The sequence below is a fragment of the Meriones unguiculatus genome, chromosome 15 (assembly GCF_030254825.1).
Source record: "Meriones unguiculatus strain TT.TT164.6M chromosome 15, Bangor_MerUng_6.1, whole genome shotgun sequence".
Taxonomy (NCBI): Eukaryota; Metazoa; Chordata; class Mammalia; order Rodentia; family Muridae; genus Meriones; species Meriones unguiculatus.
The window spans coordinates 13,166,066-13,177,443 of record NC_083362.1 but is presented as its reverse complement, the minus strand read 5'-3'; the positions used below and the strand labels follow the sequence as shown (position 1 = coordinate 13,177,443).

The following is an 11,378-nucleotide window of genomic DNA, read 5'->3' as shown; positions in this document are numbered from 1 at the left end:
TTCTGTTGTCTCATCAAGGAACCCCTCTCTAGCTCATCACTAACCTTATGCTGTATAAGGAGTACCTCAGCGTTAACCTAGTAAAAGAAGGCAAACCAGGGTCTTAAGGTTGCTGTGCTCACAGGCTCTGCTGGCTTGGTTAAGTTGTCATAATCGATAGTGTGGCCCCTCATTTTAGTGTGCAGCGGTTCAGATAAATGACAGGCTGAAAGTTCTGTGGGAAGTGTGCTAATTCCTTCCTGCTTAGATTTCCACAGAATCTGAGTGGCCTCTTCACCTGTCAGTTTTCTGCAGAAACTCCTACATCTGGAAGTAGACCTGAAGGGGGGTTTTCTGCATTGTTCGCTGTGTTATTGGTATGTCCTTTTGGGGAAAAATAATGAAAATGGAGTATTTGGTCTTTCATGATTTTCACCCAGATCTAATTAGTAAACGTTATAAAATTTCCATTTCAAAATTAGTGAAGGTAGGCTCTAAGTTCTGCCTACTTAGATTCAGCTCAGCTTTCTTCTTGTGTAGCATCGACCGTTCCGCTGAGGGGCAGGTGAACCACTCGCGCCTCCATACTGGAATGATTTGGATGTTTATATCACTGAGATTTAGACTCATTATGGTAAACACTACCGGGGAGGGCCAGGCCTACACTGCAGTGATTGAAGCTCTGGACCTTCCTCAGGCACAGGCTCCTGAGCTGCCCGGCTGGCTGCCTGTGTTCCTGTGAGTGGCAGGGAAGGAGGAAGCTGACGACCCCTTCCTCCAATGGCCTCCTCTGATTCCATGTGGCCAGGACAGGGGATCCAGCCAGCCTTCCTGTTGCTTAGATAGTAGCCATGGTAGTCCAAGGTGCACGTCGACTTTTGAACATCTGCTGGGTTTGTTGGCTTCTTACCGTCGTTAAGGGGCTGCATCACCAGCTCCACGGGTCTTAGCATGAACATATTTAAGCAGGATAAAAATGAGCACGCCACTCCGTTAGGATTTACCTCAGCTGCTTTCCTCGCTTTACTGCGGCTGGCTTCTCTATCATTTTACCTCAAATCTTTGTCTTAACTGGATAGTTAGGTTGGCGTGTATGTTGGCCTTTACAAGTTCCCATGGTCACTGCCCCTTACTTAAAAAATGCATCAGCAAATCATATTTTTCTCAACACCCATTCATCATGTTTTTGCAAATGCCCAGCCTTGCCTCCAAGTTTCCAAACCTCAGTTAAGGATAATCAGCTACAAACCGAAAGCAGGATTCTGGGTATCGATCATGTTAAAGTACTGGCTTTCTTGGCTCAAAGCAAAAACCTAGTATTTGTACCCACCAGACGGCTATTGTTCGTACACTGGCATTTACACACCTTCAAGGAAGGTTTGCTTAAAAGTCGCAAGACGTAGCCTTCAATTACCAGCTATCAAACACAAAAATGACTGAAACAAGATCCTCCTCAAATCAAGCGAAAGGCCAGTTAGTGAGTAGGGCTCCAAGTTCCCAGAGAGCAGGAGGTGACCAGCCCGGGGTTCTCAGCCCACGCAGCTACGATCGAGTGGGTAGCCTCCCTCCACCCAACCCTTTTCAGCATGAAGAGCATCCCTCTATCTCCATCCGGTAGGTAGCCCAGTACACGTGTGTGGTGAAGTCCAAAGCCACCGGCAACCAAGCGGTTTCTGCATCCACCAGGGTGCAGGTGAATCCTGGTGAGCGCCTGGGACGGGACTGCAGGCAAGGGGTGGCTGGAGAGTGGCCCGGACGCGCGGGCCTGGCCTCCCGGCGGAGACGGCGTGGGGGTGGGTTGGGGTGGGTGGGGGACAGCAGCAAAGCCGGGGGAAGCCCAGCCTGGGCGCCGCGCGGCGGGGCGCAGAGCCAGGCAGGTGCGGCAGGAGCATGCGCGCGCGCGGCGGGGGCGTTTCCCGTGCCCCGGGGCGGCGCAGCTCGCGGGGAGCTGCTGCGGGGCGCTTCTAGGGTAAGCAGCGTGCGCGCGGGGCTGGGCGGAGGCGGCGCGCGGGGCAGGGGCAGCGGCGTGGGCTCCCGTCCTTCTCTCTCCTTGTGGGGGCTAGGCGAACCCCACTTGCCTCCCACTTGGCTTGCTTTCGCTCCTCAGCCGGCGGGGCGCGGCCGGGAGTGGCCCAGCACCCCCAGCCTTCCTGAGCACCCGCACTTGGGGGGAAACGGTTAGCTGTTGTGTTCTTCTCGGGGACGGTCTCCTCCAGCATGTCCACCCAGGAGGTCCGGTGTTCTCCCTGCCTCATTGCCGCGGGCTGTCAGAGCCAGGACCAGGCGCAGGGCAGACCCTCTCTGTAACTACCCTGCCTGGGGTGTGGGAAAATCATGCTGGCCTCTGTCTTCTCTACACTGACCGCTCCCCAGGCCTTGAGGGGCTGGCTTGTCGGGGAGGGCCTGGAGACTTGCGTGGGCCAGCGCAGTTACATGAGGGATCGGTGTAAGAGTTCTCTGGAGGTGGGGACTGAGTATCTTGTCTGCAGCCTTTGATCTGTCAATAGTTAACAGCTTCAAACCGTTCTTTTTGCTCATATGTACTTCTATTCACTTACAGGATCCTTCTTTTTAGTCATTCATTTTTTTTTTCTCTTGAGATCCAGTCATCCTCAGACTTGCTAGTAGCCGGGGGAGGGGGCGAGGGTGGGAGCCTCGCCATCCTGACAGTCTAGCCTCCACCTCCCACGTGCCCAGCGCAGGGACAGTCTTGCTCCTGAGAGTGCTCTGTGTGGTGACTTGATCAAGTCAGCCAGATCCGGAACATCCTGCTCCTCTTCCAGCCTGTTTGGTCTCCACCCAGACTCGCCAGCTGCTTCTCCTACTGTGCCTTGTTGGCCTTTCGCTCCAGAAGATGTCTGTCGCAGGTCTGGGCTTTCAGGGCTTGGCTGAAAGCGGCAGTGGGATGCTCTGATGTTTCCCAACCCTCTGGACCCTGAAGTGGCTTTCTCTTGGTAACTGCAGGATTTTGAGAAAAGACTGAAAGAGGAGAGATAGTTTAGAACTTCCACATGGGTTGAATTCAGTTACACTGATTAATGAGTGGTAACGAGGTGGTGGGGAGTTTGCATTTCCTGTATCGTTAGATCACTGGAATCATTGAATTCATACTTCGTTGGATGATATTAAGAGCAACTTGATGCTTAAAATAAACTCTCAAAACGTTTTCTACAAGTACTGGTGGGGAGGCGATTGGAAAGCAGCAGTAGAGGAACTGACCAAGCTTCCATCTTAAAGAGAAGTGGGTTGTGGTGTCTACAGTTGAGCACAAGGTTCTAAGGAGAGGGAGCTTGGTTGAAGCACCTAAGGGAAGTGCCTTAAACACCAGACTCATCCTCAGTAGTAAGGAAACAGCCTGCAGTGCCTTTTGGGGTACTGCGTGTGACTAAGTACACCTTAAGTTTTTTTAAAATAAGAAGGAATCTGCATGAGATCAGGAGAACCCCAAGCAGAGACATGAGCATCCGAAGCAGTAATCAGGAAAGTCCACACGATTATGAAGGGCGGTTTGCAGGTAGAAGTTCTTATCAAGAAGAGCTACTGGGAGCAAAGTGGGTTTGGATTGTACCAGCGGCTCATTCTCAGTCAGCAGGAACTCCAGCTCTCTGACCCCCATTCTCTCATTTATTGTGGTATCAGTTCCCTCCTCTAGAGCTGAAGAAGAGGTTAAAGAAACGGTGAAATCACTGTCCACTCTTTAATGCATTATTTTAATTAGGAAAGGATGCTGGTTTTGGTGAACTGGGAGCCAGGAGAGCAGAGTCAATGTGGTTGAGACTAGGGTGACTTCGGATCAGTTTAGATCTAAAATATCAGGAGAGAGGCTGAAATAGTCCTCATCAGAAACAGGTGCTGACCTAAGTGGGGAGAGGCAGGAAACATGGAGGTGTTACATATCAGGGTGGCAAAACTCAAGTCAAAACAACAAAATAAAACAAATATCAAGAGACCGGCAAGTGAAGAAAGCAGTTGTGTGACCATTGGCGGTACCCAAGGATGGGGGCAATGAGAGAAACCAATGGTTTGGCTAGACACAGAGGCAAAGTAGACACAGAATACCCAGTGCTAACCAGCAGAGGGAATAACATTCTCACTCAATTGCTAATGAGAAACCCAGCTGGAAACTTGGAGCTTGGCTGGGAAGAGATGGTCTTAATGTTCCGAGGTGTTTCAGTGTGAAATGTGGGATTATTTTGCTTCCTGGTTTAGGAATAAGGACATCCCTTTGACTTACACGGTGTTTTGTAGTTGACGAAACATCCATCTTTGTAGAACTGGCAACAATATTTTTAGTAGAGTGTATTGTAGGAGCATACTTCTAAGTAAAGAGAACCATTTAGGCTTAATGTCAGTCACACATTCCCCAAAGGGTGACTTGTTCATTAGCAAAATAATGAATTTGAAGATTTTTGGGGGAGAAAAGAAAATTGTCAATTCACTGACCCTCATAAAATGATCCTTTGTTTACACATTTCACTGTCATGTTTTGCAGAATAGTGTCATTTTTCATTTTGAAAGTATGAATGATTTGTGTGTGTGTGTGCATGAGAGAGAGAGAGAGAGAGAGAACATTGGAAAAAGCAAACCTTGACTCCAAAAGCCCCAAGGGCCATCACTGCTTCGCTTTAGCAACTTCAGGAAGTCTGTCACCCCCTTGGAGTGTTGCTGCTCGTTGTCACCTGCACAGCCTTTTCCGCGTTTATGTTGATTTGAGCTCATGCCTGAAGCGTTCGCCCAATGAAGCCAGACATTTTGCAGGGCGCTGCTTGTCCCTCCTGAAGACAGATGTTGAGAATGCCAGCGCCAGGCCAGGAGCCACTGAGTTCCAGGAATCTGCCCCTCTTCCCTTCTACCCCTGCCTCCTTTCTGCCCCCGTGGATAAGATTATGATGCTGTGTTGTGCTTCCATATGGGGCTGGACTCCAAACTCTGGTTCCCATGCTCATACAGCACACACTTCATCTGCTGAACAATCTCCCCCACTCTGTATTCTCTACTCCCCATTTCTGTGAGGAGGAGGAGGAGGAGGAGGATGTGAGACATTTGGTCAGGTACCCACAGTGTGTCACTGGTTTGCTTTGTGTCAGAGTAACTGCATGGATGGGAGTCTGGCTTCCATGGTGTTTGTAGTGCAATTCGGGGACAGATAAACAACTGATCACACAAATAAAGGACACCTGCAAGTCAGACTTGAAGGCAATGGTGAGAGAGTCCAGCAGGCTGAGCTAATTTGCTCTGCAGGACAGCAAAGGCCTCTGAGGATGGGCAGTCACAAGCTAGCTGGGGACCAAGGCAAACAGAACAGACAAGGAGGGAATTAGTGTTGCTTGGAGCAGGGAGGTGGGAGGGGAGATGAGTAGAAACAGAGGGGTTCCAGGAGCATTCCCGAGGCAAGATAGCCAAAACTGCTGATGCATTAGAGGGCAGGCAAAGGAAAACACCCAGGGCTCCTCTTCCCAGATCTGCAGCTGGAGAAGCTGAGTGGGTGTTAGAGAAGACTAGGAAAAGCTGCCTGGCTACCTGGCTTTGGCTATTACCCAGTGAGAAGGATTGGATAGTTTCAGCAGATACTTGGTTTGTTGTGGCACATGTCCAGTGGAAAGGGTTGCTCTAAGTGCCGGGTTTTAGAGGTTGTCAGGGGTCGGCTTCCTTCAGTTTCTGCAGCTCTGGGGCTTCTGTATTCTGCTTGGTTCACACTGCAGATAGTCGCAGCCTCTGTAGATAGACTACAAGCTTTCATGTAGTTGCATAGTGTACCTGGATGCATCATTCTCAGCCCTGCCCAAGAGCGGGCCCTGGGACAGAGCTTTTATTCCTGACCAGGAAATTCTAAAATTTGCGGAAGTGTCAAAGGGTCACCTCTTACTCAGTTTCCCCTATATTGGGTATCCTATACATATCATGGCTCTGGAACTTTCCACTTCCTGGAAAGGCTTCTGGTCCAGCAATTATATATTGTTTCTTATTTATGGCCACTGCTCTCCAGAATATTTCACACTTGAAAGTGAACTTTCTTGCATGACAGCATTTTAGAACCTACTCATGGTCATAATTGTTATTTCTTTTCGAATAAATAACAAGGAGCAGACGATAGCTCCATGGCTTCAGGTCTGTATGCAGGACAGTTCAAAGATTCTGCCCTTGGCTTTAGTTTCTTCAATTGGCCATGTAATAATGCAATGTCTTTGGTGTCATTGCTGTTCCACAAATGAGAGTAAGAATTTAATCAAGGTCAGTTTGAATGTCGACAGGAAGATAGCTGAGTGAAGCAGGCATAGGGGAGAAAACCCACAGAGTCTTCTTGTCCTGTTGATTTTTGTCACCCAGGGAGTAGAGTATTTGTTTAGGATTCCTAAAGTAGAAAGTGAATGAGTGAGAAACTCCCCTCAGTGCTGTGGAGACATTAGAAAGAGTCGGAGGCTTGGGTAAAATGGGTCTTACACGACCTAAGAGATAGTCACTAATATAAAAAATTAGATAGAAATCTGCATTGTAGGAAAATGTGAAATCACTGTGCTTAAAATATTTGCTGCATATTTAGGATGCTGCTAAGATAAACAGTGGATTCTATTGACCGGATGCCTTCTGTTGTTTGTGGTCTGCTGTTTATAGCTCCTTGCTGGTACTCTAAGCTGAATAATTAGCTGGATGTATGTTTTCTTCTCCCCCCCCCCCCCCGCTTGAATCGGGTATCTCTGTATAGCTCAGGCTGGCCTTGAACTAAATAGGTAGCCTAGATGAGGCTTGTGCTTGCAATCCCCCTGCCTCATCTTTTCAAGTATTGGTATTTACAGGTCTGCACAAGGTCTACTTACTTAGTTTATGGTATATGTGTACTTGTGTGTATGTATGTGTTGGGAGATATGTACTCACACACACATGCTCCTGTATGTAGATGCCAGATGGCCACATTGCGTGTATCCTTCAATTGTTCTCCACCTTATTTTTAGGGACAGGGTCTCTCCCTGAACTTGTACCTTCTTCATTTAGCTAGACTGGTCGGCCAGCAAGCTCCTGGGATTTTCTCCAGTTCAAGGATTACAGGCTGGTGTTTAAGAGGGTGCTAGGCATAGAACTCAGGTCTCTATGTTTGTGAGAGGCAAGGATTTTACAAACTGAGGCATCTTCCAGCTCTACTTTTGATCAACTTTTAATTTCTTATTTACCATAATGCTCTTCTTGTTCATCAGGTGCTATGTATCAAAAACAAACAAAAAAACAAACAAAAAAACAAACAAAAATAACAATAAAACCCAATCAACCAACCAACCAACCAACCAAACAAACAAACAAACAGACCTTTACTGGTTTCTTGTTTCATTGATTCCTGCCCTTTGAAGTAGCCATATTAAATCTAAGAGTTTCAAGGCAGAAGCTGAACCCGGCCCTTCCACTCTCTAAGCACGTGGGAGCATGGCAATGTGTTCAGACAGTGCTTTGGGGTGACTGTAGGGGTGCAGCACCCCTTCTGCCTCATAGGATTCGGCACTTTAGGATCTGCCTTTCTTGTGACTCCTCCTTTACTTGCTTCTGTGCTCCCCAATACAGGTCCTGTCCTTCCGGTAAACTTCACTGATGCAAATGCCGTCACGCTGGGAGACACAGGGCTCTGCTCTGCTGTACCCTCCAGGAAGCTTGTCGGCTAATCAAGGGTTTGTTACCTCATATTTCCAAAGTGTAACAGCTGCCTGATACACCCCGTGAATAAAATTGGAAATGCTCTGAGTCAGTTTAGTGATCGCTGTGCAAGAAAGCAGGTCTACAAAGTTGTTTACGGACGGGGAGTTCCTTTGTAACCGGCAGAGTCAGGTTGATTGAGAACGTTCACGGCTGACCTTTAGCCCTCCATTTTGTTATTGCAGTAGTCAGACGTCAAAGAGAAAATCAATGCTCTTTTTATCTTTTGCTTTAGGGCAGAGAATATTCTTTAATTCCGTGTCATTACACCCTATTGACTTGGCCCTCCGCACCACACAGCTGAATTATTAGAGATGCCGTCACAGTACCCAAAGTCGGTCGTTTATTCACTGAGTTTCTGTGGATGACTACAACAAAAGTCTTTTCCTTATCTGACCACAACAGTGAGTCCATTGGGGTTTTACTCCAGAAGTTATGGGAGTGTTTCCAGGACGTGGTCAAACAGCTTAGAAGGCGTTAATGTCGACAGACTATGATTGTGAGGGTGATGAGTTGGTGATATCTTGTTTGTGTGAATGGTGATGCCCACTCACTTAATCATGGCAGATCATCAGGAGTCACACGGGAGTTTTGTCCTGTAAGGCAATGATCATTGTCAATCTTTCCAGGGCTGTTCAAGACCGAGCCCATTGCTGTGAGTGAGTGGTAAAGAAACATAGAAAGTATTTATGGCTAGGCATTACCCACCAATATGCTCCACAGAGTGAAGGTTACAAGCGTGACTTTAAATCACATTTGTTTCTGCATGCTTTCTTTCATATTTCAACTGAGTAGCGGTAAGCTTTATCACACGCCAACATTAGCTTATGGAGACACTTCTTCTGTCCCACATTAGCAGGAACCTTAAAGGAACACTGCTGTTGTCTCACTCACACGGTCATATGGCCTAGAACCATCTTCCTAGGGACAGTGCTACCAACAGAGGCTGGACTCTCCTGAATTAATTAACAAGACAGTTAGTGATCAGGATAGCTCCACAGTCATACCCACATCCTGATGGGGTGTAGGTAATTCCACAAATGATGGCTCTCCCAGCTAAATGATGGCCCACCCTGACAAGGGTTGACTTACTGAAGTGATCTGATGTAGTGGGATGGGGTGGGGTGCGGTTTGGTGTGGCTGAGACAGGGTCTTGCTATTCCAACCTGGGCAGAAGCCAGACTGCCAGTGGAGTCCCAGAAAACCAGTTACCTGAGTTAAAAGAACTTCTTAATATGTCAAAACTCACACTCTTTTGTTAACAAAAAGTGTGTATGTTAGTCGATGCGGCGCGGATGAGTAGTCAGACAGGAAGTGCGTCTTTTCTAATCACACAGTGGTAGTCATCTGGGTTATTAATAGCAGCTTGAACAACTTCTTGCTCAAATCTACTCGCCAACTGAGTAGTGGCTTATTTGGAACTCAGATTTAGCTTCTAGGGTCTCAGCCCATGGAGCTTTCTCTAAGCCCAGACACATATGTGTATGTATAGACATGTGTACATACATGTACACATATATGCGTACATATGTGTGTGTCTGTCCTCTTCTGTCCGTCTCCTTTTTAGCTGCTTGTCTTTTCCTGCTGGGGATCAGATTTGTGAGTTCTGTATTGGTTTTGTGTCATACTGACACTTGTTTTCATAACCAAGTTTTGTAGCAAAATAATATCCAATGGCTTGGTGGACTTTATTTATAGGGTGGTATTTCTTTGTGTGCTTGCTTAGTTGAGTCGTGACACTCATACTCTCTTCGCTAAGTGAGAGTATGTTCATCCATCCTATAAATGTTTATTGTTAACTTGGCGAAGGCTGTGCTAGGCCGGGGGACACCAACACAGGCAGAGTCCTCCGAGCCTCCTCTGTGTCATGTGTGACGTGATGCTCTTGGGGAGTGATTCAAGGACTTCTGCATCAGTGGTGTTCCCCGGTACAGGTGACGTGTCTGGCCTCAGCTTGAAGCTGGCGGTCTTTTCTGCTCAGGAAATACCCTTGGCGTTTGGAGTTCATTCAGGGCTGTGTATGAAGCCCCGTGGCTCTAGGAGAGGAGTTGGAATGGAAAACATGCTTCTGCATGGGAGAGGGCAGGGAGTGCCAATGAGAGTGAGGACATCCCTGTCAAGTCCCTACTAGAGAAACTCTGTTCTGATCCACAGACGGTCCCTCCAGGGCTTCCTGTGGAAGAGGACACAGTCACCTTTACGCCAGCTCTGCCCTCGGTAGGCTGGCTCCTGTATGTGCTGCCTTCAGAGACCATGTGCTATGGATGGAAGGAAAGGCACGAGGTTTAATCGACCCCTTGTAGAGATGAGGGAAACCTTCGCTGCTTGTGTCATTTCTGCCTTGTTCGTGTGAACCCTGTTGCAGTACAGCACAAAAGAAGGGAGCCCAGTCTCACTCTGTGGAAACTGCCAACACTGTACTTTCAAAGGTTCTCACTGAGTTCTGGACCACAAATGAAGATAAATTCAGCAATAGAAATGCCTTTGTCTGTGAACATTAAACAGTTCTTTGTATTTTTTTTCAACCTAAGTATTTAAAAAAAAATGTCACTTGAAACCAGAGATAAAACAGCTTAAATTATCTGTAGAGAGATAATTTTATCCAAGACATTCCCTCCCTCTCTTTCACCCTGTCACATTCTGTTTTTCCTTGCTCCTGTCTCTCTCTAATCCATGCCATTTGAAATTTCTATCACGGAGGCCTTCATAGCTAAATGATGGAAAGCTGCCAAGCATCTTCCTTCTGGAACTGAAAAACTAAAAGTCTTTTAAAGAAGTTACAGGAAACTGAGCATTCCCTTTTTGCGTCCCTGAGATTTTGTATCTTATTACTCCTGTCAGGTTCACAAGTGGTGGTGGCATGAGGTGCACAGACCACATGCTCTTCTTCATTGGGAGCTTTATATTATCTTCTTGTTTGTCAAGACAGGGTCTCACAAAGAAGCTCAGGCTGGCCTTGAACTTGTCATCCTCCTGCATCAGCCCCTCCCCCACCCTGCCCCCACCATGGGATTATAGTCATCATGCCCAGCTTCACTTTACATGTTTAAGCTAACAATGTGGAAAATTATTCATGAATGTTTGCTTCTATGGGATTTCAACTCTATCAGACTTTGCCAAAACATTTTTAACATCTTCCTTGGAATCCTAAAGTGTAATTAGTAGAAAGGTAACTTCTTCCGTGTAGGTAGAATCTCAAATCAGTCAACACATGTACATATGTAATAAAATGGAGAAATTAACAGGTTGTGAACGTGCGTGTGTGTGCGTGTGTGTTTTGAGACGAGGTCTCAGTATCTGGCGCAGGCTGCACTTGAACTTGAGAGCCATTTAGCCTCTGCCCCTCAGTGCTAGGGTTGTAAACATGTGCAGTCACACCTGGTCAGGCTGGTTATCCTAGAGACTAAAAGTCGGTATTTGCAGCTATACCTAGATTTACACTGGAAGGGGCCAATGAAATCGCTGGTCCAGGTTGAGCAGTGACATGATTCCCCAAAGCATAAATAATACATGGAAATTTCTTTAAGCAGAGTATGAGTTTCTCAGTTTATCTAGTGCTATCTTTGTTTGAGAAAGCAAGAAACACTAGAACAATGCTAAGCTAAGCTTTTTTTTTTTTGTCTCATGAGAAATGGAGTGAAGCTTAAAATCCAGAGAAGTGTAAGTGAGGTTTGTAAGCTTTGTGAACATCAGGTTGGTGCTACATCCGTGGCAGGCAGGGA

General features: G+C 47.0%; 1 protein-coding gene across 2 annotated transcripts in view; it reads left to right on the top strand.

The window, feature by feature from the left end:
• Positions 1-1,812: 1,812 nt before the first annotated feature.
• The window catches only part of L3mbtl4 (L3MBTL histone methyl-lysine binding protein 4), a 438,827-nt gene continuing 429,261 nt past the window's right edge, over positions 1,813-11,378 (top strand). For both annotated transcript variants that reach the window (XR_009586410.1, XM_060368214.1), the window contains exon 1: positions 1,813-1,948. The gene's annotated coding sequence lies outside the window, so the exon portion shown is untranslated. The remainder of the gene's footprint in view (positions 1,949-11,378) is intronic.